Consider the following 22,972-nt stretch of genomic DNA (forward strand, 5'->3'; position numbering starts at 1 on the left):
CCAGGAAACAACGCTGAACCCAGCGAGAGAGGAACAAGTCCCCTGCTCGCACTACGTGAAACCAGAGAGAGTGCAACATAGCAGAGAGCGAAGTAACACTACCACTTGCATTCAGGAGAGGACGCCCAGAAGCTGAGGAGAATGCCAGCAACACTGGGTCAAATCCACCTCGCTGGAGCAGGACTTGCTAAGGAGAAGGTACGCATGATGCTCTCAGCAGAGGGAGGTACAGAGACCAGACCATGAGAACTGGAGGGAACGAACGAAGGAGCTAGATACCTATGAGGGACAAGCAGGTCCAGAGAGAGACAGACCTAAATAACCAGAGTGATTATGGGAGCCTATAAAAGAATCAAGAGAAAGATATTCCATTAAGGGATATCCATATCTCTACGAATCAAGTGAGCACCTGGAAACAAGAGGACCAAGGGAGCCAGGAGAGCCATACAAAGCAAGTAAGGAATCATTCCAGGGGGAATCCTGAACCAAACAAGAGTGAACTCTGGTGGAGAAAGACCGAGGAGGATTAAAGAAACATCACTTCATCTACAATCACTGAGAGAATTGACTTTTTTTGGAACTTGAGAGTTTGATATATAATCAGAGGAAACCCTTTACTTCATTTGAACTCTGTCAAGATGGACAAAAACTGATAGTCAGGAGTCCTGTAAATAATTGTGCAACTTAAAACTAGGTGAGATTCCTGGAAATACTGGTTGACGGCAGAGTAAAGAACATTGAAGGTAACCCATATTGCCTGCTTTCCGTTTTAAGTTGTGTTCTCCAAGTGGTAGGGCCAGTTTGGAAGTTAGGATTTGGACAGAGAGCAAGCTTTATTATTTTGACTTATAGTGATGAGCACTCTTAGTTTGTTAGGAAGGGAACTTCCCTAGTAGCTATAGGTTCAGTAAGGTGTTTTCCAATGTCCTGTAGTGAAGTATGTCTTCTGGTCCGAGTCCTCCTTCTGGCATGGCAAAATACCAAATAAGAAGAGACAGTTAGGGCAGTAAATTCAATATTTATATGATGGGACTAGTGCATCACAGAGGCGATACAATAATCTAAAATACTAAATCATCTATAGGTAGGGCTCTCAGAGTGATTGCCATCTGTATTTGGTATTCCGTCCTTTGGCCGACACCCGTTTTTCCGACGGGTGTTTAGCCGCGGCAGTTTTGCTGAAAATTTTAATCAGCATTTGGGGGGGGGGGGTGGCTAAGGTCAAATAAAGGTTTCTGGTGAAAGGGAAATAAAAAAAAGTGGGGGTTTGCGGGTGGAACCCCCGCAAAAATAATTTAAAAAGAATTTGATCAACTTTTTCGGCAAAACACCCGTCAGAAAAAAGGGGGCAGCAAAATGACATGGAACATTGTATTTATGTGTAATAAATCAGTAAAACGGAACTGGTTCCTTTTAGTATGCATTTGTAAAAAACAGAAAAAAGCTGGAATTCATGTGTCTGGATTATCTATTATGGGTGTCAATTATGCCTTACAGGCCAATGACTGTACAAAGTAACAGAACTGAGACGCTAAAAAAGTGATTTATTTCTCTTTGAAGCTGTATAAAGGGCTACATTGATGTTTAACATGTCAGCAGAAGGAGCAGCTGTTTGTTTTTTACCTGTAAATGGATCTGGATTGAAGTGTAGGAACCCAGCCCCCTGTGTTTCCAATAATAAGCATGAAAGCGCTTCTTTTTTAATAAATGTGGAAAAGCACCAGTTGCTTCTTATTTATTTAAGAGCAAATATAAATGTGAATAAATACAGATAAATCAAATATGGATAAATAAAACAAACTGGAAATGTTGAGAATTTTAATACAATAAAACCGGAGGGCTTTGCGTATTGGCAGTTTACTTAAATACATTAACTTTGAAGTAGACAAAGTTAAAATGCCAATTTTTAAAGTTTTTCTTTTACAAAAAATGAGAAAAGTCAAAATCCATTGTTTTTAGAGTGATTGGAAAAAGACATTTAAAAAAAGTACTTTCGGGGCGTGGCTTCGAGTCATGGCGGTCGGTTGGCTCTGTGAGAGCTCCCGGCTGGCGCCACGCTACCAGCCACAATGCCCGGTGAAATTTGAGACTTGAAGCAGCAAAGTAGGAAAATCCTGTGGAGCAGACGCTGGAGCACCTCCTGATATGCCCCCGACGCAAATCCGCGGGGGCAAGCAGCTATTTTTGTCCCGAGCCCTGATGGACACAGAGCCCGCCTGCAGGGTGTAGGGAAAATGGCGGACTCCAACTAATCCCGCCGACCGGAGCGGCCCGATCTCAGCTTGGGACGGAGATTGGAGGCAGCGGGGCTTCAGGTCCGACACCCGACAAGCCGGACCTTCAGCAGGATCCCGCATTTTATCAAGCTGGGGCTCCGTTCCGAGCTCTGCCGGAGACTGGTGGCGTCGCCCATCTCCCCCCTCTGCCGCAAGAACCAACTAAGCGGCGAGCACCCTGCGGGCCCTGGTGGAGTGGGGCTGGGGTCTGAGGGCCTCCATCGGTGGACCTGCTTCTCCATGCTGACTGCATCGCCCCCCCGCAGGCACGCGGGTTTCGGCCTCGGCATCGGAGACGGGGCCATCCCGGGGGAAGCTCGCTGGAGTCCCGCGGCTGGTTCCTTGGACCCTGGCGGACACAGCACCCGCCCATGACTCTCGGGGAGGAGAGCGGACTCCACTGAACTCAGCCTGAGCGGTCTGACCTGTGCCGGTGCCGGGGGCTGGGGGCGGCGAGGCTTCCTGCCTAGCACGCCGGACCATCAGCCATCTATCACGGAGCAGCTAGCCGGGGCTCCCCGTGAGGGCCGCCCCAGAGCCGGGTGGCGCCCCCCCCTCCCTCCGTCTCACGAACCACCAGAGTGGCGTTCCCCCTGCGGGCCGCAGCAGAGCGTAACCCGGCCCGGGGGGACTCCCTGCCTCCCACCTTTGGCATCCAGCCAGCATGCAGATTGCAGCCTTGGTCCCAGCCAGGGAGGCTCATCGGAGGCCCTGGGGCTTGGGGGCAGAGAGGGGCCTGGCACCAACCAGGGGAGCGTGTCCCCCCCGCGGGGTGGCAGCGGCGAAGGGGTGGTTTGAAATTATCCGAGCCTGAGACTCCCGGCTGCCTTGGGGGATCCGGGTCGAGCCGGAGCATCCCAATAACATCCCGGCCCGCAGTGCGGGAGTCACGCTGCCACAAGGGCCCAGGAACCCCCCCCCCCCCGGCAGCCCAGCCACCCTCACAAGCCCACAAGGCCTCCCCCCACCGATGGCAATCAACGGAGGCTGACACCCTCAAAGAACCCGTTCGCCCCACACCAGCGCTGACCCTTCCTTCCCTGCTGGGGGACACCCGCAAGCATCCAGCCCCGCCCCTGCCCCCTGGATTGTAGCCCGGAGGTTGATCAGGCCACTACCCAAGATAGGCTGGTCAGCTGGAGCCTCAGAGTCCTACTCTGCATCCGGACCTGCCCCTGGAACTCCGAGGGACATCTGCCATTGCCCTCCCCCGACCCAAGGCCATCCAGGCCCACCCTGCTCCTCTCGTGGGGAGCACCTGGGTCCCACAACTTGCATAGACCAAGGTAAGGCGGCACCTGCCGCACCACTCCCTGTGGGGCAACCCCGACAGACTCCAGGCAACTGAAGATCCGAGTCCGGGGCTGTGAGCCGCTGCCGAGCTCCGACCTGTCCCCCAAGAGAAACCCGATTCCTCTGGACGCTCTGCTGATTGGGGGTCTAGCCGGGGTTCTGGGGCCTGGGACTGCCTCCGAGATTCTCTTCCCACAGCGGGATCCCAGGGAGTGACCCTCACCTCCCGAGTTAGCCAGCCCCCCCCCTCTCGTGGTACAAGACTGTGCAGGAGTCTCTGGGGCTCCAGTGGGATCTGGTCGGGGCTTGGGACCTCCCATCACAGCGATGTCCAAAGCGAATAAATCAGCGAAGCAAGCGGACATCTCCACGCTGCTGAACATGCCTTCGGGGGGAGAGAAAAGCAAGAAGGGTGAGCGAAGCGAGGGTGGTGTGGGAAGTGCCCCCTCCGAAGACCAAGGATCTAAGGCCTCTCAATCTGTCACTAAAGCTGACTTGCACAACCTCTTACCTGCCCTCACCAAAGAGTTCCAAAAGTGGACAGAAGAAGTAAAATCCCAAATTGCTCGACTGGACAAGAGGGTGGGGGAAATCGAGTCAAGAACCGAGGAAATTGAAACGACACTCTGTGAACAGAACTTTGAGATCGAAGAGGGAGCTGATAGAATCAGAGCACTGGAGTGCAGATATGAGGCCCTAGAAACCAAACAAGAAGATGCGGAAAATCGCTCTAGACGAAACAACATCAGGATTCGGGTCATTCCCCTGGCGATCCCGGATAAAGACCTCCCATTTTACGTAGCCAATCTCCTCTGCCATATCATCACCCTTCCGGATGACGCTCCCCTGGAGCTGGACCGGGTGCATAGAACCAGAACTAGGCAAAATTCTAATGGCTCAGTGGATGTGTTGGTCAGAGTCCACTTCCACAAGCTCAAGGAGGAGATAATGCAAGAAGCCAGGGCGATGGGTCAAGTCCACTTCCGGGACTCTGAGATATCCCTCTTTCAAGATCTGGCAGCAGCGACATTGGCAAAACGTAGAGCGCTCAAACCCATGACTGATTGGCTTCGGAGCGCAAGATAACCTACCGCTGGAGCTTCCCCTCAGGCCTCGCCTTCCACTGGGAGGGGAAGATCCGTCAAATCCCGTCCCCCCGAGAAGCGGAACTATTCATGAACCCAGAGGCGGAGGGGGAGCCCCCCGGGAGTGCGAGCCATTCACCCGAGGGAGCTAATAGAGAGTCGCTCTGCTCGTGGTCCTGAGTGGAAGGGCGTCGCAGGATGCGGGGTCCGCCCTCCAAGGGGAAGAACATGAACAATCACTGAAGCCACCACCTAACTGTCTACTGAAAACCCCACCAAGGAGCAAGGAACGCAACTAAGGACGGGGTCCAGGGTCTCCTGGGCCCCGGGCCGACACAAAAATCCACACACAGAATTACACGGTTTCACTCTCACAGTCAATGCACGAGGCCCTATTGCTTCTCAACTAGCTGGTAGCCACAGCCCAGCCGACAGCCCCGTTGGTAGAAGGCTGGTCTGGATACCTACACCGATTCCCTGTTTTAAGTTTGGTTCTAGTTTCTTTTGTTTGTTAACCATGGTCAGAGGGAAGAAGGGAGCGGAATCTGAGAAGAAAGCTGAAGGAAGGGGCGAACCAGAGGGCAGGACACAAGCTACATGGAAGCGCGAGACCACAACCTGGCAGTCGGACGGAGTCAAGGAAAAGCCACAACCCATCCCATTGACGAATGGCCCAGCCAGATAGAGAGCTAACCATGTTATCCTGGAACGACCAGGGCCTTAACACCCCGCGGAAAAGGAAAGCCGTAGAGCACAGGCTTGCCCAGCTGGCTACCGATATTATATGCCTCCAGGAGACTCACCTCCTCAGGACAGATGAGAGCTGCATCGCTTTCCGGTCCTACACAAAACGCTTTTTTGCGTCTGCAGGCCTCAAGAAAAGAGGAGTGGGCATCCTGATAAGCCGAGATCTCCCTTTCACGAAGGTCACAGTCAAGAGAGATCCAGAGGGGCGATACATTCTTCTGAAGGGCCGATTGGTAGAGCTACCCATCAGCATAGCAGCCATATACTGCCCGAACACAGCACAAAGCCTATTCATCCGCAACCTGCTTCCCATAATTTCAACCTTCACTGAAGGGCAGCTGCTCATAGGGGGCGACTTCAACCTGACCCCTGATCCTAACCTGGATAAAACACTCCCTCCATCCAAGGATCACTTCGGCAAAGCTCTCGCGATGGCAGAGTTCCTGAGGGAAACCGACTCCATAGATGTTTGGAGGTGGGCCAACAGGAGAACTAGGGATTGCACATTCTTCTACCATGCCCATCTGGGACACTCCAGGATCGATCTCCTGCTTCTTTCAAGTTCTCTCATTCCCTGCGTGGGAACTATCCAAATTGGACACAGAGCCCTTTCGGACCACGTTCCAGTCATAATGAAATTAAGGGTTCAGAGCTTTCCTGAAGCGACCCAGCGCCAATGGAAACTGCAAGATCAGATCTTAACAGACATGGCGATCAGAACGGAGATAGCGGAAGCACTCAAGAATTACTTCAAGGAAAACACCACCAAAGACACAGCGATCTCCACGATCTGGGACGCCATGAAACCGGTGATCAGGGGTACAGCCAGGCTACGACGGCTATGCAAATTACAGCAGGACAAACTCGAAGCGGAGGTAGCTGAGGCGGAACGCATCCTGAAACAAGGTCAGAACAGGAAAGCGAGTCGCATCCTCCAGAAACCAAAACGCTCCCTAGAAATGCATCTAGCAGACAAGGCCGCCAGGGCACTTACATACACCAAGCAATTCTACTATGTGCACAGCAACAAAGCAAACCGCCTCCTAGTCCATAAATTGAAAAAGCTGCACTCGAGGAACTCCATCCAATGCCTCCAAGACACACAAGGAACACCTCACTACGCCAATTTAGAGAAGATGAACATCATGACGGCACACCACAGAGCAATCATGTTGGGTTCCCCCACGGCAGCAGAAGCACATTCTAGATATCTAGATGGGGTTCAGTCGGGCATCCCTCACCCACAAATGGCAACCCTTGAAGCCCTGATCTCTTCAGAGGAAGTGAGTGAGGTCATAGCAAAATTGAAAAACTCAACGCCTGGTCTGGATGGGCTCACAGCCCCATTTTACAAGAAGTTCTCATTCATACTCGCCCCCCAACTGGCTCTCCTTTTCAACTCCTTCCTCGCGTCAGGGACGACCACCCCCTCAATGGAAGAGTCTCTAACGGTGCTGCTTTTAAAACCTGGCAGGGATCAGAGCCTCTGTGCCTCGTACAGACCCATTACACTCCTGAATTATGACGCTAAAATCTTCGCCAAAATTCTAGCTAACAGACTGGCTCCCCTACTCCTGGACATCATACACCTGGACCAAACGGGATTCATCCCCGGCCGCCACACTCACGACAACATAAGAAGAACTATAAACGTCATTGAATCAGCCAGTAGGAAGGGCCAGGAGCTGTTGGTGCTCTCACTAGATGATCATAAAGCTTTAGACATGCTTGATTGGGGCTATATACAAAAATCATTAAAGCACTATGGTTTCGGCCCTAACTTTATAAAATGGACACTAGCTAACTACCAGCATCCATCCACCAGACTGAGAATCAACGGAACAAATCTGACATAATTCATATCGCAAGAGGCACAAGGCAAGGATGTCCCCTCTCCCCATTGATCTTCGCCCTCTCCATGGAGCCGTTTGCAAGCAGGGTTCGGCAAAACGAAGCAATCCAAGGCCTGACAATCAAATCCCAAACATACAAAGCTGCCTTATATGCCGACGATTTCCTCTTATCACTAACCAATCCCAGGGAATCTATGAAAGCTCTGTGGACCGAACTGGAAGAATTCGGGGAAGCATCGGGGTTCAAGGTCAAAAGATCTAAGTCATCTGCACTGGGCATCAACCTCCCCCGGTCTCTGACCACAGACCTGGAAAACGAATATCGCATACCCTGGGCGGGAAAGTACCTATCATACCTAGGGGTCCAGCTACCAAACGACCCGCACAGACTATACAAAGCTAACTTCCCGCCGCTGTTTAAGGAACTCAAGAGCGATTTAATACGCTGGCAGAAACAGGAGATCTCCTGGTTCGGAAGAATCACGGCTCTGAAAATGAACCTCATTCCAAGATTGCTATACCACTGCACAGCCCTACCAACTGCTATCCCGAGGCAAGCGACACAGAAACTACAAAGGAGCATCATGAGATATATATGGGAAGGAAAACAGCCACGCATCCCAAGGAAACTCATGCTGCGGGGCCGGGCGGTGGGGGGACTGGGAGCACCGGACGTTGCCAGATATATCCTAGCTGCCCAGCTCTCACATGCATTTGTCTGGCCTCAAGCCTCGCCTAAGCCTCGTTTGCTGGAGCTGGAGGAGGCCTGGAGCCCAGTTCCGATAAGCGCACTCCCTCACATGAAAGTCTTCATGGCCCGGGCAGACAGGGGGCCGCTCTCGGCAACGGAAAACACAGTGGTGAGTTGGAAGACGGCGGCGCAGCTATGGAAAAGCCACAGCACAACAGGCCCGCTCACCCTGATCTGGGCAAACCCGGAATCCTCACCGGGTGTCATCCCCAAGCACTTCTCGAAATGGAGGGAGGGAGGACTGGAGAGAATGCAGGACTTCATCGATGAAGGAAATCCCCTGGACTTCGAGGCCTGCAAGGCGAAATTCAAGGTGGCTGAAAGCGAGAGGTTCAGATATACCCAACTTTGACACTGGCTCTCCAGCAGGAGCATGAAAACCCTCGGAAGCAAAGTCCTGACAGCCTGGAACAAACCCTCACAGCGCCTCCCCCGAAAGGCAAGATCTCTACCCTCTACAAGATCCTAGATAGAACCGACCCGACCCGCAAGGAGCCGTATATGCTCAAATGGGAGAGAGACATCGGGAGACCCTTCGAGCTGGAAGAATGGGACTAGATCTGGACAAGAGCAAATAGAAGCTCGAAATGTGTGGCCAATAAGGAGGAAGCATTCAAGATATGCTACAGGTGGTACCGAACCCCAGAATCGCTCAATAAATGCAACCCGGCGATCCCGCCGTCGTGCTGGAGAGGGTGCCCAGACAAAGGCACACTATGCCACCTGCTCTGGACATGCCCCAAGGCGACTCAATTTTGGAAAACTGTGCTAACACAAATCAACATGATCACGGGCCTGTCAATCCCGTGGGACCCAGGGATCGTACTGTTGGGGGCAAGTTCCCGCGCTCAGGCCACCGAGCAGAACTTTGCTCCCACTTGCTGACTGCCGCCAAGATCTCAGTGGCAAGGCTCTGGAAAAACGTGGAGGGCCCATCGTTCCAAATGTGGTTGACTAAATGCTGGGACATAATTTCGGCCGAAAAAATCACCGCACTCAGGTTCGGGCACAGAGACAAATTCTTTCTTACATGGTCTCCCTTCCTGGACTACGCACAAACATACCCAGGCCTGGCCCAGCAACCCCCCTATCTTCGCTGGTTGGACAAATATGATTGAAAAGAATAGATGGATGGGCTGTCGGGAAGCCCCTCCTGGGGAGTTAAACTCCCGCAAGCAATAGCAGAGCCAAAACAGTGAAGCCCCGGAACGGGACGGGGCCCTCCCACCTCACCCAACGGGACCTCGGAGCAGTATCAACTGTTAAGAGCCCTTAACCCAAAGGGAGTCCTCGACGAGTGCACGCCCACCGAACCAAGACCTCCCCATGCATTCATCTTATCCTCTGACCTACAGTTATTGTTTATGTTTCATGTTGATTTTTTCGTTTATGTAGCTTCAAGCACCCACATTGCACATGCCATAATGTATACCATGCTTGTTGAAAAACCAATAAAAACATGATTTGAAAAAAAAAAAGGTACTTTCAAATGTTTGCACAAAAAAGGTGTACGGTGAATTAATAATTGTAAAAAAAAATACACTAGTTAAGATGTGTGCAAATGTGCAGTACTACGTTTAAATCTTGGTAATGCACAGAAAAATGTAAGATGTCAAAGTCAAATTTTATACATATACATACATGTATCTAAGCCTCTTTACAGTTACTAAATTGGAAGTGATTTGGTGAAGTGTACGTTTTTAATGCAGGAGAGCTCTTGGAAATGGCTTAATTTAAAATAGTCTGTGGAGTAAATGGGAGAGAGTTGCCCTTTTGTTACATTAGAAGTGGCAGATCTGCAAGACATGGGGAAGAGCTTGGGGTGCTTCTGCCTGGAGAGTGTAAATTGGAGGAAGGTAGGGTACGCTGGGATATAGGGATATCAGGTGAACGGATAGCGCAGGCTGAAAACAAATAGGATGGGGTGCATTAGAAAGAGCTCTAGCAAGCCTAATTCTACAATATTAAAATGAAACTGAGAAGCCTAGATCCTCAGTGCCTGGACTATACCGGGATTTGTCTTGGTCGTCCCGGGCAAGCTGAAGGGACAATAAGCAGGTCTTCAATTCAGCTAGATCATATAGTCTGCCATCTTCCTCCCGATGGATGTTCCATAGTCCAAAGCTGCCAAGGGGTCCTGGATGACATGGGGTTAATCACTAATCCTTTCTCTCTTCCAGTTGCCGCACAGCAGTCGGGGTGTAGCGGAGTGGGAAAAGAGATTTGCCATCTTCAAAAACCTCCACTTCATCAGTATGTCGCTCTCTCTGCTGATTTTTGAATACTCATGGCTGGCCCGCAATAGGCCAGTAAACCAGGATTGTGTTTTCCCCTGTGTGGAAATGGAAGCGGAGCATTTGGATTGGTGCCATCTCTTTACCTAGCTGTGTGTAATTCCTCTGACTCCACCACAGCCGAGGAATGAAGACTGGGAGCCGCCATCTTGAATTTACACTCACTGAGAGTCAGTGTGGAGCTGCTTGCTGGCGCTGTACTGCTCTGGCTCTGCAACATCTCCCTTATCTAAAGCCGTTTGGTTCACAGGACATTTCCAGGCGCTAGGTTCTAGGGTGGTGACCGCCCAAGTAGTTCTTTCTATCATGCAGCTTCTCTTTTAAGGCAAATTATTACTAATCGTTTTATACAATACTGTGCATGTTTAGCAGGGGACACTATAGACGGTTTCAATTGTAGCCTGGGGGGGGGGTCATGGTAGTCGTAGTCCAAAACATCTGGAGAGCCACAGGTTGCAGACCCCCCGCTCAAGGCCCTAGTCATGGAAACTTGCTGTGTCTATGGTGCAGTACCTCCACTTGTGCACTGTGAGCATTTGCCATGTTTTTCTTTGGAGCGTGAAGTCGACTGAATGCGCCATATTTTGGCAGGGGGGGAGAGTTGTCTCCAAGTCTGCACTTGTTGCAGCAAATCAAACTGGGGCACTAATCCCAGCCCGATCGCCTTTCAAAATACTGTTGAAACGCCTGCCCAAGAACTGTGTGGTCTTATTTGGCAAGGCTGTATGAGGGCAAAGACTACTGGAAGCCTACCCCATGCTGTGGAGCCTACTGGGTATAACCCACACATCCTGGGTACCATACTCGTGCCACCATTAATCCCCACCATATGAATGCTCACAGGAAAGCCAGGCCTTAAGGAAAGTGTGGTGGGTATGGGTCCTCATAACAGATCTTTGAATCTCAGGTCTTTTTCCCATCCTCCTGCTGCACCCTTAAGAGCCTGATCCTGAGAGCCACACCAGTTTATGGTGTGTGCACAAAACCTAACACAGTGTATTTATTGGGCGCGGACCAAGCTTCGGGAAGCAACAGAGCACTTTACAATCATAGGGGAAAGAACATGAGGGAAGCAGAGAAAAAAGGGGCAGGAAGCTGACAGGCGAGGGTGGGCAATTTGAAGCATGAGGGGAAGGCAGTGGGGAGTAGATCACTGAGTCCCAGGTAGGGTGGGGGAGTGTAGGGTGTGTGGACCTAGTTATTAAGGAGTAGCCATTCCTTGAATAGGAAGGTCTTGAGCTCTTTCCTGAACTGCAGAAGTGATGGAGCAAGTCTGATGGTAATGGGGAGAAGGTACCAGAGTCTTGGCCCATTCACAAAAGCATCTGAAAAAGACTGATTCGTGCATACCTTTAAAAAAGATGAAAAGATTGATTTATTCCTCAAAAAGGGGGACACATTAACATGGACATCATTTAAGGGTCGCCAGGGGCTGCAGCTGCGATCCCTGTCTCACTTTCTGGTACCCCTGGTGATGGGCTTGTGACCCCCAAGTTAGGGTTACAAGATTAGCATCAGGGAGAGAAAGTAAAGCAAACCAATGCTGAAAGGAAAGGTATATTGTGAGCCAGAGCTTTGTCTAACAGGGCAACAGCAGTGAATGGCCATAAACTAATGGGATTGTCTTCCCATTAAAATGTGGTATACAGTAGCTTTTCTTTTGTTACGTATCTGACTGCTTTATTTGTTCTATTTTTCACAGCTTTAAAATGTGTCCCATCAAGCATGAATTGTTTTCCTTTTCCCCAGTGATTGGCAATACCAAAATATTGTCAATCACCTCCACAAAGTGATGTCACTTGATAGAAATAGATGAATTGGTCAGTGGGGAAATAGCTTCTGGAGAAACAATGTGTTTTGTTTTAATAAGTGAGGCTTTTAGAAGGTGTGAAGTACACATACCCTAACACACCTATGACATGTGGTAACACATACCTTGACATCCTGGCATCAACAGTCGGATAACTGGATTGTTTTGACTCCCCTCACCCTCCTCGTGTATGCATTCCACTTAACAAGATCAGAGTCGTCTGTAAATATTTTAAACATGTAGAGGGCAAAATATTGCCTTGTGGGTTGTGGTACTAGTGTATATGATTGAGTGCATGTACTCTGATGCCATTAATAATCTCCAGCAGTTTTACATACATGACACTTCATAGAGAGGACTAATGTCTCAGCAGTAAAATGCAAGATCAGATAAGCCTTCCAGCTCGGGGGAAACTTGTAAAGAGTTACATGTTCATTAATATTTACTACTGATAAAAAAAAAAGTTCAGTTTCAGATTCAATCTACATAGCTGGAGAGTGTACATTGCATGACGCTGGAATTTTCAATAATGAAAATCAAACTACAAGTCCCAGCAAGCATTGCACAATAAGAGGGCAAGAAAAAGACTACACACATGACATGGGGACCTATTTGATTATAACCTCTTAAAGGAGTGTAGCGCAGCACCCTTTTATTTACATGCAAAGGAATCTTGCAACAGACTTTACTGCAGACGTATAAAGTGCAGGGACCTCTAAGATTGTGTGCTTTAATTGCAGTTTTGATGTGTCATTTTGGGATTGTGCAGTTATTTTCCCATGTTGTGAGGTGCTTTGTATTGCAATGCATGGATGGGGCTCAAGGTGCCCTTTTAAGTAATAGTGGTGGCAGGGTCTTAGAGGGTACAATGGCATCACCTCCAGATAGACACTGTACCCTATGCACCCTGGCTACAGAGGGTACACGATGCATGGCATGAACTGCCATTAGATGGCTGTACTGGGGCATTTAAAGATGCACTTGGCAAATAACAGCAACAACTGAACATCTGAGACTACAACTTACATATGTGGATTATGTCTAAATTGTGAAGGCTATAATATGTATAGGGTGCCATATAGGAGGTTGAACTAGAATGATGTACCCACACATAGTTATGGGATGCTCTACTTACCATACAATGGGCCTCATGATGGGGTTGCCGCCGAACTCGTAACACCGTTCCACTGCCTGATATCCCAGAGCCACCGGGACAAGTCCAGTCATCCCGGGATGTCATGCGGCTGAAAGTGTAAGTCTCCATCCCCGTCGAGTCCAAAACGACTGCACGGGAATGGGGACGCGGAAGCATCGGCACTGTTGCTAACGGAGCCGGTGCTTCTGTGAAAACCAGGACTGCACTGGCCGGTATCAACGGCCCCTCCAGGCATACGTGTAGACTGGTGCTTCGGAAAGGGTGCTGGTACGCTGCTTCCGGCATCCTTATTTCCGGCCGCCAGGCTTGTAATGAGGCCCAATGAATATACTTAGAATCTAGAGCAATAAATGGTATTAGCCATAGCTCTCAACTCACCCGCTTTTGGCGGGTGTCACCCGCCTTGCAAAGGGCTGACTCCCCCGCCAGGCCTCCTGCACGCCCATTCATTCCAATGGGCGTCTCACCCGCCAAAACTAAAATCGGGTGTTTTCACCCGCCTTCGCGACCCAAATGGTTGAGAGCTATGCCTATGGGAGTATTCCTTTCTAACGTTTTATGCATAGCTCTCAACCATTTGTGTCGCAAAGGCGGGTGAAAACTAGCTCTCAACTCACCCGCTTTTGGCGGGTGTCACCCGCCTTGCAAAGGGCTGACTCCCCCGCCAGGCCTCCTGCACGCCCATTCATTCCAATGGGCGTCTCACCCGCCAAAACGAAAATCGGGTGTTTTCACCCGCCTTCGCGACCCAAATGGTTGAGAGCTATGCCTATGGGAGTATTCCTTTCTAACGTTTTATGCATAGCTCTCAACCATTTGTGTCGCAAAGGCGGGTGAAAACTAGCTCTCAACTCACCCGCTTTTGGCAGGTGTCACCCGCCTTGCAAAGGGCTGACTCCCCCGCCAGGCCTCCTGCACGCCCATTCATTCCAATGGGCGTCTCACCCGCCAGAAACAAAATCGGGTGATTTCACCCGCCTTTGCAAGACAAATGGTTGAGAGCTATGTATTAGCTGACATAAACTAGTCTTATAAGGGAGTATTGTTTAATGAATTCCGTACCCGTGGGGCAGGCTGGTTCTAGCGAGTGTACAACCGGCATTTAATAATGGCCCCACCCCCATACATCAAGGAACAACCCTAGTTGAAATGCGTGGTGACTAAAATAGGCTTTTCTCTGCTTTAGTAGCTGAACGTTATTTTTGCAATCTCAAAGTCAGTAGGATCATATGCGTTGACACATGTACGATGTTGCAATCCGCTGATGTCACCAGGGATAAAGGTCATGTGGTGCCACTTCCGGTAATGCTACTGAGCACATGATGTCACTTCCACTTCCCCTGGCATTTCGGTGAATTGACGTCCCTTACCGTATACGTCCTCTCTGATATGAATCGCGAGAAATCTATTTTCCAACATGCTGAAGGAGGCAGTAAACACAAAGTTACCAGTCGTAAAACATGGATTTGTTCAATCGTTTTTTTTTTCTCACTGTGATTTTATGATTCACGCTCATTGATGGGGTGAGTAACTATTCACGATTTGTTCACCTTATTTCTTGTACATTTTTTTTAGGGCGCGGCTTTGTGTTTTCATTCACTCTGGGCTCGGTAGAGTCGTTAGCCAAAGCCTGTTTACTCTGGGAACAGGAATCCGGATCTTGGCTCCATGCACCTGCGTGGGGACTAGAGCCAGGGACGTTTACAAAGCTCTCAACCCGTTGCGGTTATAATGAGGGTCGCCTGGCAGTGGCATTCTTGTTCAACTTGATCTTGCCCTTAAAATGAAGTGGCAGGTGAAGGGGGAGGAGGGCTGCGAGGGAAAGGGGGTTGGCTCTGCCCCAGCAATCGAGAAGAGGCGTAAAGGGGAGCGTTAGGCCATGCTCTACGTGGCTGCAGATATGTTATGTTGATACGCTTTTATACTATGCCAAATCACCACCGTAGTAGTCTCTGAGCACATAGTCTTGTCACTGGCGTGATATATAGTGTTTATCTGCCTGGGGGTATCCGGGAGCCTAGTGTGCTGGATGAATTATGGAAACCAACTTTCCGACAGATTGTCCGGTCCTCTGTTCACTAAGTGTGGCAAGTGGCGGTGCACACCTCTGCGTAGCAGGTAGGGGTGCATACTCCACTGACACATGCGCGGTTGCCATGGTAGTGCAGCAGCAGAGCCTTAGAAGTGTCTCTGATCTTGATGCTGGGATATAGCAGCTGAGCGGCCCCTGCAGCTGGTTGCCTGGCATGTAAAGGCACTGTTCCCACGGGACCTAGCATCTCCTTCTGTTCTGGGACCCGGGACCATGTCCCTCAGCCCTTCTGGATCCTCAGCCCTGCCTACAGAGAGGAGAGGGAAGTAGGACAGTGGTGATGCTGGCTCATCCTCGGCTTGAGACTGACGTCACCCAATACAATGACTTTGTGTACAATGTGTGTACTTCTTTGAATGGCTGAGTGTCTATGCCTGTTCGTATATGCCTGTGCCTCTTTGTGCACCTGTGTGTATGTGATGGCAGAGTCACTATATAGGCACGATGACAACATCTAGCGTGCTGTGGTGGTCTACATCCAAATTCCAGATATCTGCATCATGTTCCCTATTGCCTCAAAGTCCCTCTCTCTCGTCGCAGTACTTACCTACGAGGCGCTGCCTCGCACACAAGAACCTTTGGAGGTATAATATCCCCCTACTTACCCACAATCTTCAGTTTTTTATTTCCTGTCTCGAACAGGGACTGGATTTCTTCCCGTAGTGGGGCTCTAGGGAGCCCCTTGCGGTTCCCTTCATGGCGACGTCTCCAGTGGGGCGGTGACGTCGGTCATGCGGTAGGGTGGTTCCTGGAATCCCTGAGGGTCTGGGGTTCTTCAGTTAAGTCGGATGTCTCTGGCCCCCTCTTGTCTCTCCTGTGGGGCTGACGGGGCCAACGGAGGGCGCAGCATCGGCATACAGCCCAAGGTATGGCGCTGTGGGCCATCTCTCAGTTGTAAAGGCCGGTGTGGGGTGCCGGTGGGCTCTCCTGAAATGCACCTCAGGGTTATGGGGGGTGAGGGGAGATTGGAATTTGGTGAAGTCGCTCCCTGCTTCCCTCTGTTGTTAAGGGGCCTTCCTGGTCCCACCACTCCCACACCTGCAGTGGGTGTTAGCAGGGTGTGTGAAGTGCTTCTTCTCCCTGTCACTCCCTCCCCCCTACAGTGATTGGCCTAAGGTGTGGCATTTCTGTTGGTTTACCATGCCACTGTCACTCCTCCTGCTGCAAAGGGGATTGGTGCAACCGCCTTTCTTAGGACACAGTAGCGTTGCATGGATACCGGTTTCACTCTGTGGAGATCCCTCGAGTTGGCTGGTCTCCTGGTCATGCCTCGGGTTAAGGGCCAAGTTGCACCTATTGGATGGCACCGACTCCTTTCTTCGTGAGGTGGTTGAGGTTGGTTTTCCTGGACAGTTTGGTTGGTCGATCTTCCATGGTGACGGATGAGGCAGCATTTCTGTACCCGGTTGACTGGAAAGGGAACTCTGCTTTGAAGAAAACCCACCTACGGTCACATGCAAATATCTATGGCTCATATACAGTTGAAACGGTGCTTCGTGGGTTCAAGACACTTCACGAGGCTATGGAGGAGGGCTCTGATTGCACACCCATATTGGCTGATTTACAAAAGGAAGTGGAACTCCTCTCTGACTTGTCACTTGATGGGGTGGAAATGGGGGACGGTATTTGGGTTAGGCGACATATCCATTTGTGGGATTGGAAATCTGAATGGTCCCAAAAATCGACAGCGTTGAACTCCCGTTTGAAGGTAACAAACTCTTCGGCGACACCCTGGAAGACTAGGTTTACAGTCTTCAGGTCGGACAAGCATGCCGACAAATTGCGACAGAAGTCTTCCTCTTCAACCGGCCGCAAGTCTTCTTGCGCTGAACTCTGGGGCAGGGCGGCGAGTTACAAGGCTAGCTTCCTTTGAAGTCACGTGGATTCCAGTCACGGCCTGGAGCGGCAAAACCTTCTCTCCAGCATCAGAAGTCCTGACCAGATGTCCAGCGTGCCAGTGGGTGGAAGACACCAGTACTTTTTTCTGGTCTGGAAACAGTGGGCCTCGGATTAATGGGCTCTCCAAATGGTGAAGAGAGGTTACCAGATAGAGTTCCTTTCTCCCCCGGTTCAGTCCTGCAGGACCAATACTGCTATTCCCAGAAACTGGACAAAGGGGACGGCCATGTCTGCAGCCCTTATAGACCTGCTGGACAAGAGGGCAATTTTGAGAGTTCCCCGGAAGCAATGGGGTCAGAAATTATACTCTCTAGTGTTTCTGGTGCCAAAACCTTCGGGAAAGTTCAGGCTGATATTGGACCTGAACGCCCTCAATGGATTTGCAAAAGGGGATCACTTCAGAATTGAGACCTTGCAGAAACATATTCCTTTGGTGCAGAGGGGGGATTTGTTAGTGGCATTAGATCTCCAGGATGCCAACTACCATGTAGCCATCCTCCTGTCTCAAAAGAGGTATTGCCGGTTTGCGGTGGGGGGTGGCCATTTTCAGTTCTGGTTTCTTCCCTTTTTAGGTTGAAGACAGCTGTCATGGTAGCAGGCCATGGAAGCTATGGGGTAGTTGGAAGAAATGGAGAAAGGACTAATGCTCCCTTCAGCAATGCTACACGCGTTCTAGCCTTCTCCACCTTTATTAACCCGGAAGTAGCTAACGCGCTTGCGTTGCAACTTCCAGTGTTTCAGGAAGTTACTTTCAACGCTCCGGTTTGTATGTTTTCCTCCCCGCTCTCAGGCGGTTTGTCCTCTTTTCCCGGTTTCAGCGTTGCCTGCTCCTATACTCCCGCTGCCTGCCCGCTTGCCTCCTGTCCCTCTCAGTGCTCCTCCGGCTCTACGCTCTCTCTCCTCTGCAACGCCCCTTTCTCAACTCCGTGCGCGCAGTCCTGCAGCCTCAGTAAAACCACCCGTTCCGGAACGAGGTATCCTTCTATACAGCTATTGTACCTTCCATCGTACATACCTGATTTGCTTCGCTGCTGCTTGTACCAGTACTTGGACACCCTCTTTGGAAAGTACCGCATCTCCAACTTCACAACATTGCATGCTGGGATCAGATATCAGAAGTCCACGTCAGGAACATCTCTATAACAACCTGCCAGGGTTTTTCGGCAAGGCTTTTCCCTGATCTGGGGTGGGCTCCCTGGGGTCCCCGCTGCCAGGCAAATAGCCTTATTGGCAAAGTGGCCTCCGATGTAGCTCATCCTCATCTCTCCAAACAGAGGGGAGAGACAGAAAAGAAGAAGCCTAGCGATTCCTGGAGACAGAGAAGAAAGGAGATTTCGTCAGACGACTCATCGGACTTCCACACAGACGATCCATCCGACCTCCATACAGATTCAGGTGGGGAGTGGGTTGGTGGACTAGACACTACTGAGCAAACAGAATCTGGGAACAGCTCTGAGGGTGTTTACAAAGCTGGTGGTCACTTTAGTGGCTCATCTATACTTGTTTGGTATTCAACTCTTCGACTAGTTGACCAAGGTGATTCTCAGGGGTGCTGTCCAGGACCATCACCTCCAGGTCTGTTGGGCTCTCCGGGAATGGGGGTTTCTCGTCAACTGGGGGAAGTCTCACCTAGTTCCCTCCCAGGATCTGGTGTTCACAGGGGCTCAGTTCTGCACAAGGCAGGGATGGTCTTCCTCCCCTGAAAAAGGGCCCTTCCTCCCCAAACTGTTCTAGCCCATGTCGTGAATCAGGATTGGACGTCGGCACGGGAACTGCTGGTGGTGCAGGGGCACAAGACCTCTTGTGTTTTCCTTGTTCCTTGGGCTTGTCTTCACCTTTGCCCCTTGGTGGTGCATTTCCTGTGCCATTGGCTCCCCTCTGACATGGTGGCTACACATGGGATCCCTGCGGAAGGGGATTGGGTTGGATCACCCCACAAAGATCCTTCTTTCCACTGATGCCAGTGGCCTGGGCTCGTGGGCTCCTCTGGTGGCCATGACGGTTCAGGATAAGTGGGATCAGGAGGGCACCATAGGTCCTCCAATTCGAGGGTATTGGCATCCATTAACAGAGCCTTGCTATTCAGAACTGACAATTCTTCTGCCGCATGGCCTATGTCAACCATCGGGGGTGGGGTAAGGGGCCCTGAATGCCCTGGCAGGGCGTCTAGGGTTCTGGCTGAACAACACCTGGCTGGAGGCGGTTCACATTAATGGGTTGGAGAATGTTGTGGGGGGGATCGTCTCAGCAGGGTCTTCCCCCAATTCTCAAGAGTTGGTCTTGTCAGACAGGCCATTCTCAAAGATCTGTCGGTGGTTCAGGGCTCCATTCTTGGACCTCTTTCCCTCCCCTTCCTCTGTCAAGGTCTACAGGTTCTGCTCCCGGGTTCCCTTTGGTAGGTGTTTGAGGGGAGGTTGATGCCTCGAACCTGGAGTGCCCTCAGGGTCTACTATATGCCTACCCTCCTATTCCCCTCATCCCCAGGATGGTCCAGAAAATCAGATGGAGCAGGTCCTTGACCAGATGTAGTGATCCTAGTGGTTCCCTTTTGGCCCAGAGGGGTTGGTTCTCCTCTCTTTTGGATCTCCAGTCTCAGGAGATCTGGAGGATTCCGAGTTGGCCCTGCCCTCTACAAGCAGGACCTGGGTCGGGACGCCATGTGATCCACTGGTCAGCATGGCTCTTGAGTGGGAGAGGTTGCTAGCCTTGGGTCTCTCTTGCCAGGTTGATGAGAACATCTTGATTTCTAAGACACCTAGCATGCTGAAAGACTACAATAGACACCGGGCACATTTCTTTCTGTGGTGTGAGGGGTTGTCGTACCCCCCTTCTCCGTTGTGGTATCCCAGCCATTCTTTGATTCCTTTAGGATGGGTTTGACAATGGTCTGGGGGACAATGTTCTCGGGATGGTCACTCTTCATTCCCAGTGTGTTGCTCTGAAAAGTCTGAAGGGAGGGGCGGAGGGGTGGAGGGCATCCTGAGGATGAGGGGTTCGGGGGGGCAGATTACTTAAGGGCTTTGCGTTCTCTTGGCTCTCCTTATAGGGGAGATCCACCTTGGTATTTTACCCTTGTCTTGTGTTACTTGCAGTCTTCTCTCGATGAACCTGTTGACTGTATTGACATAAAACAACTTCTGACCGCTTTTCTGGTCGCCATTACTTCGGCTAGTAGGTTGGGCGGGATTGGGACTCTTTTGTGTTGACCTTTCTTTCTTAAAGTATTCCTGATGCTCTTGTGTTGAGATGTGACCCTAAGTTTCTGCTCAAGGTAGTTTCCAAATTTCATTTGTCTCAAGTTGTTGTTGTTCTTCCTGCTTTTTTTCAGGATCCCGTATGCCTGAGGTAGAGGCAAGGCATGCTGTGGATGCATGGAGGTCGGTCTTGGAATATCTTTCTCGGAGAGAGGGGTTTTGGAGGTTGGACCGTCGCCTGGTGAATTTTGGTGCCGCTGGAGCAGGCATAGACTCTGCTTGGTTCCTGCAAAATAAATTGGTTGTTGGATGCAGCATTGATGTGGTATATTGGTATGTCTCATTGAGCCCTACCACGTGTATTGTGGCTTGTGTATGCCTCATAGGTAAGTACTGGGAAAAGGAAGAGAGATCTGGAGGTAACAACCCTACAGATAAGGGGTGTATCGGCCACTTTTACTCCCTAAAAATAGGGAAATACTCCCATATAATGTAAATAGGTAGTATAAATCCTCTCAACAAAAAATAGGAAACAGACACATATAATCTTGTACCCCTGCTTTCACCCACAGAGCTCCATGGATATGTATGGACCAGTAGTGCATGTAGTACCACGGGAGGAAACTATTATTACTGCCTGATCAGAAGAAGAAAACATGTATGTTTTAATGTGCAAAGTAATAATTATTAAAAAAACATTTCTGTTTTCAAGTTAAAACCTATTTTTACCTGCAATGCTAGTACATCCCCATTCCTAGGCCAAAACCTGGTATTCAGTGGGAGATGCTATCATCTACATATTGCCATCATAGGTTCAGAACCTGCCATTATCTCTGCATTTCTAGGCCAACACCTGGTATTCAGTGGGAGATGCTATCATCTACATATTGCCATCATAGGTTCAGAAACTGCCATTATCTCTGCATTTCTAGGCCAACACCTGGTATTCAGTGGGAGATGCTATCATCTACATATTGCCATCATAGGTTCAGAAACTGCCATTATCTCTGCATTTCTAGGCCAACACCTGGTATTCAGTGGGAGATGCTATCATCTACATATTGCCATCATAGGTTCAGAAACTGCCATTATCTCTGCATTTCTAGGCCAACACCTGGTATTCAGTGGGAGATGCTATCATTTACATATTGCCATCATAGGTTCAGAAACTGCCATTATCTCTGCATTTCTAGGCCAGCACCTGGTATTCAGTGGGAGATGCTATCATCTACATATTGCCATCATAGGTTCAGAAACTGCCATTATCTCTGCATTTCTAGGCCAACACCTGGTATTCAGTGGGAGATGCTATCATCTACATATTGCCATCATAGGTTCAGAAACTGCCATTATCTCTGCATTTCTAGGCCAACACCTGGTATTCAGTGGGAGATGCTATCATCTACATATTGCCATCATAGGTTCAGAAACTGCCGTTATCTCTGCATTTCTAGGCCAACACCTGGTATTCAGTGGGAGATGCTATCATCTACATATTGCCATCATAGGTTCAGAAGCTGCCGTTATCTCTGCATTTCTAGGCCATCACCTGGTATTCAGTGGGAGATGCTATCATCTACATATTGCCATCATAGGTTCAGAAGCTGCCATTATCTCTGCATTTCTAGGCCATCACCTGGTATTCAGTGGGAGATGCTATCATCTACATATTGCCATCATAGGTTCAGAAGCTGCCATTATCTCTGCATTTCTAGGCCAACACCTGGTATTCAGTGGGAGATGTTATTGTAAGAGGATTCAATTCAACACTACAGCTAAGTCAACGCCTAGTCTATAATACTGAATGAAAACCCTTATTGATATATCTTTATGTCCAGTTCATGCGTTCTGGATGACTACCCCTATATAACACCCCTCTCTTGGAATCCCCCTGACCCCACTGAGCCAAGAAGTAGTTCTGTTTTGCAAGTTAAAAGGTTTATTTGATAATTTAAACAATAGATATAGATATCAGACTTTATAATAAATTAATAATTGAATATCACACTTAATCTGGTATGATAAAGATTAACAACGGAGAATCTGGCACTAGCACACTTCTTGATAATCACTAAGGAGTTGACATGAAATGGATAAGATAGCAACAATACTTTTATGGTTTCCAATGGATGCAATGTGGAATGAAATGCAGTACAGAAAATAACTTGATAGGATTTCAGCAAAACAATGTAATCACTTTCTTGTACAATTCACCCCCCCCTTTTATGCAATGCAAGGAAATGGAAGGAAAAGCACACAGTTCTCAGAAATGCAATCAAATGTGATTCAGTTCACCCCAGCAAGCTTAGACAACAGAAGTTTAAAACACAGCCCAAAATGCTTCTATATGTGCTGGCAATGGAGTGAAAAATATCCCAAAATGCTTTTAATTCCCTGTAGAGGTTCAGGGTGAGTGGTATCTAGTTAATATTAGTCCAGGCTCACACTAGCAACGATTCAAGGATGATTAGCAGGTTAAACGAATTTCTGGCAAATGGAAGGCAAGCAGCATCAGATTTTTA

General features: G+C 49.6%; 1 long non-coding RNA gene across 1 annotated transcript; it reads left to right on the forward strand.

The window, feature by feature from the left end:
• The first annotated feature begins 14,595 nt into the window (after positions 1-14,595).
• On the forward strand, positions 14,596-20,767 carry LOC138565832 (uncharacterized). The gene is made up of 2 exons (XR_011301644.1): positions 14,596-14,788; positions 20,585-20,767. It is a non-coding gene; the product is annotated as an uncharacterized lncRNA (long non-coding RNA).
• Positions 20,768-22,972: the final 2,205 nt, after the last annotated feature.

Source organism: Ambystoma mexicanum, chromosome 2p (genome assembly GCF_040938575.1).
Source record: "Ambystoma mexicanum isolate Mex_15411 chromosome 2p, UKY_AmexF1_1, whole genome shotgun sequence".
NCBI lineage: Eukaryota > Metazoa > Chordata > Amphibia > Caudata > Ambystomatidae > Ambystoma > Ambystoma mexicanum.